General features: G+C 37.3%; 1 pseudogene; it reads right to left on the reverse strand.

Moving 5' to 3' along the window:
* Window positions 1–1469: 1469 nt before the first annotated feature.
* Window positions 1470–8028, reverse strand: part of LOC102253501 — a 26354-nt pseudogene continuing 19795 nt past the window's right edge.

Raw genomic sequence — 8028 nt, forward strand, 5'->3', positions numbered from 1 at the left:
GTGCTGGAGACACCCTTATGGGGCAAGACTTGCTTCAGTTTGGCTTTGGTGCTCACTGAGTCTGCCCCCTGAGTGTGTCCCTTATGGATCTGAGGAGTTGTAATCTGGATGGCCCCACTCTGATCAATGGGTACACTGGCACTTGGATCTTTAAGGAAGTGCTAATTTGGCCTCTTCCTGAGGCTACCCAGCAGGAGCTAAGGAGATATCTGCAGATTCCTCTTCTTTGTTTGTGGTTTGGAGGTGCCCATATGAGGCCCAGCTGTGAAGCAATGCAAGCTTCTCTGGGGCCTTGGGTCTTCTTTTGGATGGTCTGGTTCTCTCTGACCCAGCTGCAGTTTGTTAAGTAATTTTAGATTGCAAAGGCCAGGTAATTCATATGCAATAGCCTCTGCGCACAGCTTGGGTGGGGCGAGGTCTCAGGGAATCAACAGGGGGGAGTAAACAGCTATGGCTGATCCTCAGTCCTGCCCTAAGAGGCCCCGGGTCTCAGTTTCCCAGTAATCGCTGCAAGCACCTCTGAGAGAATGCCGCCCTCAAGTTCCACCCACTGCCAAACAGTTCAGTTTCTCCCAGTATGAGTCTGGGTCCCCAGAGACTAGCTCAGAACTGGAGTTCAGAGTGGGAGTGTGTGTCTTCCTCCCGATTGAAAAAGACAACCATGTCCTCAGTTGCCAGCCCTTTCCACGTGCGCCTCCGTACCTCTCCACTTTACTTCCGCACCTCCTTTGAGCCTCAGTGTGCTTTTCTCTTTCCTTCTAGTTGTAGAATTTCCACTCAGCCAGCTTTCCTGTGGTTCTGGATGATGTCCATTTTGTCTTTTAGTTGTATTTTTGAAGTAGTTGTGTGAGGCAGCAATTTCCAGTGTTTACCTATGCCACCGTCTTGGTTTCTCCCCAATGCAGTATTTTTCATCATTTCACCATTTGGTATGTTGTTTGCTGTAGGATGATTTGTAGATACCTCTGAATATTAGATGAAGAAAGTTCCCTTCTATTTCTAGTTTAAATACATTTTTTTTTCTAAACAGATTCTGGATTTTATCAAATGCATTTTCTGCACTTGTTAAAGTGATAACATTTTTTTCTATTTCTTTCTCCTAATGTAGTAAAATATATAGTGATTTCCAATTGTTAACACTTTTTATTCCAGAAATAAAGTGAATTAGCTTGAATATATTAGCCTTTTTGTTTTGTTTTGCTAAGATTTTATTTATAATTTCTGCATTTACCATTATCTATCCCTTAAATGTTTAGTAGATTTAACAATTAAATCCATCTTGGTCTGGAGTTTGTTTTTCCGAAGGATTTTGATGACCAATTTAATGTTTTTAGTAGCTATTTATGTTTTTCCTTATGCTATTTTTTTTTCACCTCACGAGAAGCCATTAATATAGAAGCATTACAAATTTCAAACGAAGCTTCAGTAATTCTTCTGAAACACCAAAAAAGGTCCTGGTTTTTACATGGTTACATTGCTAATTTCATAGTAGCATTTCCAATATTATTACTGTTGTTCTCCTGGGCTTGGACTGCCTTTGCTCTTGACACATTTCTTGTGACATGAACAATTCTATGGCCTTAACTTGCACACACCTGCTTCATCAATCTCTACCTCTTCACTCTCCTCTTGTACAGTTGGAGTCTGTGTTTTATTGAATGATTGAGACAGCTTCACCTTGAACTTTGAATGTCTCAGCAGCTGCTAGCTGTGATTGCTGAGATAAATCCTTGATCTTGGCTTCCCCAAAAACTAGGTAGGTATTTGAAGCTGGTCTCTTATAGACATCTGGTTTTGTGATGACAAAGAGGATATTCTTAGATTTCTATATAGCGACCCTAGTAACACCTGTAACCTGTTGAAGAGTCTGTTTGGACATAGCCTTCTGTGCCTTCTTTTCACTCGGGCTCTGTTTTGTTTCACTGACAGGTTCTTCATTGATGTCAGCTGCTGCCGCCAGCTGGGCTTGCTCTGTGGCTGCCTGTGTGGAATCTTGTGCCTGGAGCTCTGGTACTGATTCATGCTGTCAGATTCCTTTCCAGACCCTGCCCAGCCTGAGGCTGTGGCAACTCCTCCTTGGTGGCAGGGATGGTTTCTGTGGCTTCACCACGTCTTTTGTGCAGGGAACTGGGAACCAAGATGGCGGCAGAAAGAATCTTATGCTATTTTTATTAGAAAATTTTCTGTTATTCATACTTTAAATTGTATGGCATAGTAGTGCATAATAATATCTGAAAAACATTCTCATGCATATACATTTTTTAGTAATATCCCCTCTTTTAATCAGAGATTTGTTTCTTGTGACTTTACACCTTTTTCATCATTTTTAGCTATAGGTGTATTGATATTATTTTAAATAACTGGCTAAGTTGACCCTCTGTTTTTATTTTTCTTCTTCTTCATTGTATCTTCTAATGTCTTTATTTTGTGTGCTTACTTTGCTGCTTTTCTCTAATGTTTTAGATGTTTGCTAGCTCACTGATTTTTTTAGCCTTTCTTCTTTTGAATAATGTGAAGAAAGAGGTAACATGATATACCCGAGACTGCTGTTTTTAAACAATATTTGTTTGCTAGATTGATCATTGGCTGGCATCTGAGAATTTGACTTGTACACAGTACCCTACACTAGCATAAAATTTATTCTAAATAATTAAAGTGGTTCACTATGCCTACAAAATTTGAACATGCTGCAGTGTATACATATACCAAATTTTAATGTTGTACACCTGAAACATAATTTTAGAAACCAATGATACCTCAATAAAAAATTATTTAGCCCTAGTCTGTTTGGCTCAGTGGATAGAGCTTTTGCCCAGGGACTGAAGGGTTGTGGGTTCAATTCCTATCCAGGGCATGAACCTTGGTTGCAGTCTCAATCCCAGGCCCATTCAGGGCTTGTGTGGGAGGCAACCAATCAATGTGTCTCTCTTACATCAATGTTTCCCCCTCCGTACCTCTCCCCTTCCCTTCCACTCTCTCTAAAAATCAAAGGAAAAATACCCTCAGGTGAGGATTAACAAAAATAATAATAAAAAAAGCTATTTAGATAATAAAAATAACCTGAAATCTTTTCTCTCTCCCTTTTTAAAAATAAAAACAATGTGCTTCATATTGAACACATATGCTAGACAATATGTGCCAACATGAATGAACATTAATTAAACACCCTGAAACCCACAACTAACATCATACTCAATGGTGAAAAGCTGAAAGTGTTTCCTCTAAGATCAGGAATAAGACAGAGATGCCCACTCTCACCACTTTTATTTAACACTAGAGGGCCCAGTGCATGAAAATTCATGCATTGGTCATGCACTGGAGCGGGGGGGTTCCCTCAGCCCAGCTTGCCCCCTCTCACAGTCTGGGAGCCTTCAGGGGCAGGAGGCGACTCAGCAATCAGGGGAAGGCAAAATCCCCATCACACCTCTGCTGCTGCCACTGCCAGCAGTGCAAGCCTCAGCCGGCCCTGGTTACTTGAGCCTCAGGCGTCCCTGGGCAGCTGGGCAATTACCATCAGTGGCTTGCCTGTGCCTTGGGCTGGCCCTGGGCGGCTGGGCAGCCTACATCCAAGGCTTTCCTGCATCTCAGGTCGGCCCTGGGAGGCTGGGAGTCTGAGGGGACTGGGGGACTCCAGAGGCAGGCGCGCAGAGCTGCTGGACCTGCCTGGGGGCGGGCCCAGCCCTGCGGCATGCCTACCACCCTGGCGGGGCTGAGGGGACTGGGCACCACCATCTTGTGGCTGTGGGCGCCACCATCTTTGAGGGTGTGGCAGTCAATTAGCACATTCCCTCTTTATTGGCTGTGGGTGTCACCATTTTGTAAGGGAGTGACAGTTAATTAACATTCCTTCTTTATTCGATAGGATAAATGCCCTAGCTGGATCAATTAGAAAAGAAAATAGGCATTAAAATTGGAAAAGAAGTAAAACTGTCTCTATTTGCACAAGACATGTTATATATAGAACCTCTAAATAATCCACTGAAAACTGAGAAATAATTTGAAAAATTCAGTAAAGTTATGGAATAAAAGATAAATCAATATATAAAATCACTTGCATTTCTACACACTAACAACTAATTGTCAGAAAAAGAAATTAAGAAAGCAATTCCATTTACAATTGCATCGAAAAGAAAAAATATCTAGGAATAAACTTAATGAAGGAGGTGAGACATCTGTACACAAAAACAATAAGAAATTGGGGCAAACATTTGTCAAAGACACAAATAAATTAAAAAATATTCCATGCTCATGGATTGTAAGAATCAATATTGTGAAAATTTCCATACTGTCCAAAGCAATCCACAGATTCAATTCAATTCATTTCCTATCCAAATGGCAATGGCAATTCTATTTTTAATAGAAAAAGCAATCTTAAAATTTATATTAACTACAAAAGATTCCAAATAGCCAAAGCAATTTTGAGAAAGAACAAAGTTGAAGGTATCACACTTCCTGATTTGAAAGTAAATTACAAAACTATAGTAATCCAAATAACATGGTATTGGCATAAAAACAAACACATAGAATCATTAACAAAACAAAAAGTCAACCTATTGAATGAGAAATGTTTGCAACTGATATGTCCAATAAGGGGTTAATATTCAAAATGTATAAGAAACTCATACAACTTAGTACCAAAAAAATAAAAAAATCCAACTAAGAAATGGACAGAGGATCTGAAAAGACACTTCTCCAAAGAAGACATATAGATGGCCAACAGACATATAAAAAGATGTTCAATATCATTAATCATCACAGAAATGCAAATTAAAGCCACAGTGAGATATCACTTCAGTGATTTCTAGGCTTTATTTTATTAAGTAAAGGACTGAGAAAGAAACTCAATAGTAGAGTAATACTCTTTTCAACTTTGCTCAGGACAAGTTTTTCAATAAGTAATAGAAAAGTTATATAAAGACAGAACTGAATCATAAGTGCAGTTGTATTCTACACAAGTGGCAGATAAAAAAATCTAGACAAAAACCAAGCAACAGAAAATAAAACATTTATCATAAAGAGTAGCTTCTGCTTCAAGCCTCAGGTGAATAAATGAAATTCAACTGAAATATAAACATAAATAGGTAAAGTAAAACACTGAACATAATGAAACACATTTGGTTAAAATTACATTTTTTAATGAATAAGCCCTCTAAGGGAGACTTTGTGTTATTATATAAAAAATTAGCAAGACTCAGGCAAATATTTTTATGGGAAACATAGAAGAAATAATTAAAATTAAATGATAATGTTAAGGAGTTATCAATGCTTAAGGAATAGGAGAGAAAATAAGGCAGGAAATACAAATAGAAAATCAGTGTAAAATGAGAGTGCAGTTAGTAACAGCAGCAGAGAAGAGTAAATGAATTTCAAAAAGTCAATGTTTTCCAGTTTTCAGCTTAACCTGAGAAAATATTCTACTGCTGAATTAGACAGCTTAAGAATTAAAAACAAGCTTTTTGTCCTGTTTAGCAAATATTTGGATTAAGTTAGATTGGGAACCAGCATGTTCTTATCTACTCTGCTTTTCTACACATATCCGTCTTTGAAATGCCCTTTTACTCATCCCAAACCCATTTGGTAGACCAGGGTAACTACTATTCAGCTTAGAAGATTCACTTCACATTTCCTACCTCTTTCCCCTTTCACTCATTGTTTGATCTCCCCAGCCCTACGTAAATACCTCTACCAGCAACATATTGTAAATGATCTGTTTTTATATCTGAGTCCTTCACTAAACTGCAAAGCAGTGTGGAAGAGGGAGAATGTGTAATGATTTTGGAGGAACCACAACTAAGTAACTCTTGCTGACACATAGTTCTGAAAAATATTTTTTAAATAACATTTAAATTCTTTAGTGCACATTTTATTATTTTTGATGAAACTTGTGTTACAACAAAGAAAAAATTATACAGAATAGCTATTATAGAAGAAGAAGAAGAAAAAATATTTTGTCCAAGTTATCAATTCACTCAAGTCTTGCATATTTAACTGAACAACTCTTCTGCTGCTTCATTTTCCACACGTGACCCAATTAACTGCTAAAACTTCTGCTTAAATACAGTCTTTGGAACAAACTGTGAATTTAATCATATTTTCACTTATTTTCCAGATGTGCCTGTATTTATCAATATAGTAGGTAATATTTTTATTCCTTTTTTATTTGCTTGAAATGTCAGACAGGTTTAGCCAAAAGATAATTTGATTAAATCATCCTTGCCTAATTGCTGCACATGGAAGCTTTGAGCTCAACATTTCAGAAAAAGATGACAAGCCCTCATTTGTATATTTTCTTCACATAAGAAAATACAGAATCTAAAACCCCTAAATCTATATCCTTCATTTTTTAAAAAAATATTATATCTTACTATCTCATAATTCCCAATCAAGATACCATTGACAGAGGCATTACTTCTAATTAGTATATCATTTTATGTAGCAAAAGATAAAATATCTGCCCTGGTTGAGTATTGTCCTGTGCATCAAGGGGCCACTGGTTCCATTCCCAGTTGGGGCACATGCCCTGGTTTCAATCTCAATCCCCAGTAGATCAATGTTTTTCTCTCACTCTCCCTCTCCATCCCTCTCTCAAATCACCAAAAGCATATTCTATTAAAAATGATAAAGTATTAGAATTGTAAGTCTCTGTTTTTCTTTTACAAATAACTCTAATACCCTTTATGATTTGTAATCGAACCATGTATATAAAGCCAAATAGTGCCTCTTTGTAAACTCTCTAGGATACTTTTACAAAGTGCTGCATCAAGTCCATTAATATTAATATGAGTCACATGAGTAAATTCCTGTACATTGCTCTTAAAAATCGCTTCACTTCATGTAGTTGAGAATGATTTCTTTCAATCATCTTTCTTCCTGGAAGAAAGCTGCTATTAACAGCAACACCCACTGTTGCCAAAACATCAATGCTCTATTCTGAGCAGTGACTACTGGAAAGACAAGTGCCTGCGCTGTCACTAAATTACCATGGCTTGGGGGACATGTATTTCAATACTCATCTTAGCTGATCATGCTTCACTTGGTTATATAGGGATCAATACAGTATAATGAACTTATTTCATTATAATGGATGTTTATTAGAAACTTTATTAGAAGTTTATTGCTAAACAATATATTTTTCATTCTGTCCTGAAAAGAGCTGGAGACAAATGAAAACTGATGATCAGTCGTTCCCAGTAATTTAGCAAGAAGACAGTTACCTATGAAGCTACCAGAGTAGGTTGTATCTATAATTTCCAACATTTCCTACTCATTAATTCCTGTATATTTGGATATGTTCTTTGTTTAAGGGATTTGGAGATTTAGATGGGTTTTGCTTTTGAATCAGAGGTATTAAAGTAGTGAGGGGGAGAAATTGGTACTGGATGAGTATTATGAAGTAAATGTCTGTGTGTTCTCAGAAAATTATATGTGGAAGCTCTCAGCTCCAATGTGACTGTATTGAGAGACAGGGTCTTTGAGGAGAAGATAAAGGTTAAATGAGGTCATAATGGTGTGTCCATAATTCAAATAGGGCTAGTTACCTAATAAGAGGAAGACAGGCCAGAACTCTCCCTCTGCCATGTGAGGATACAACAAGAATGCAGCTATCTGCAAATGGAGAAAAGAGTACTCACAAACAATAAAATTGATCATCACCTTGATCTTGAACTTCCCAGCCTCTATAACTGTGAAACAATATGTTTTTTGTAGTTAAGCTACCCAATCTATGGCATTTTGTTATGGCACCCTAAGCGTAGTAGCCACTTTGTAGAAGATTGTTGAGAAAATTAATTTCTTCCAAAATAGTGGATCAGAAAAAGACCTTAGTTTTCAGGAATACAAATATTAAAAATTCTAAGATTATATTTATGTTATTGTTTTTATTACGAAAGCACTAAAGACTCATTATAGCAAGTAAAGCAACATATATATATATATGTATGTGTGTGTGTATATATATATACACACACACACATACACACACACACACACACACACATATATATCTACACTAATAAAAGAGAAACATGG

The sequence above is a fragment of the Myotis brandtii genome, unplaced genomic scaffold (genome assembly GCF_000412655.1).
Source record: "Myotis brandtii unplaced genomic scaffold, ASM41265v1 scaffold259, whole genome shotgun sequence".
In the NCBI taxonomy this organism is placed as follows: domain Eukaryota; kingdom Metazoa; phylum Chordata; class Mammalia; order Chiroptera; family Vespertilionidae; genus Myotis; species Myotis brandtii.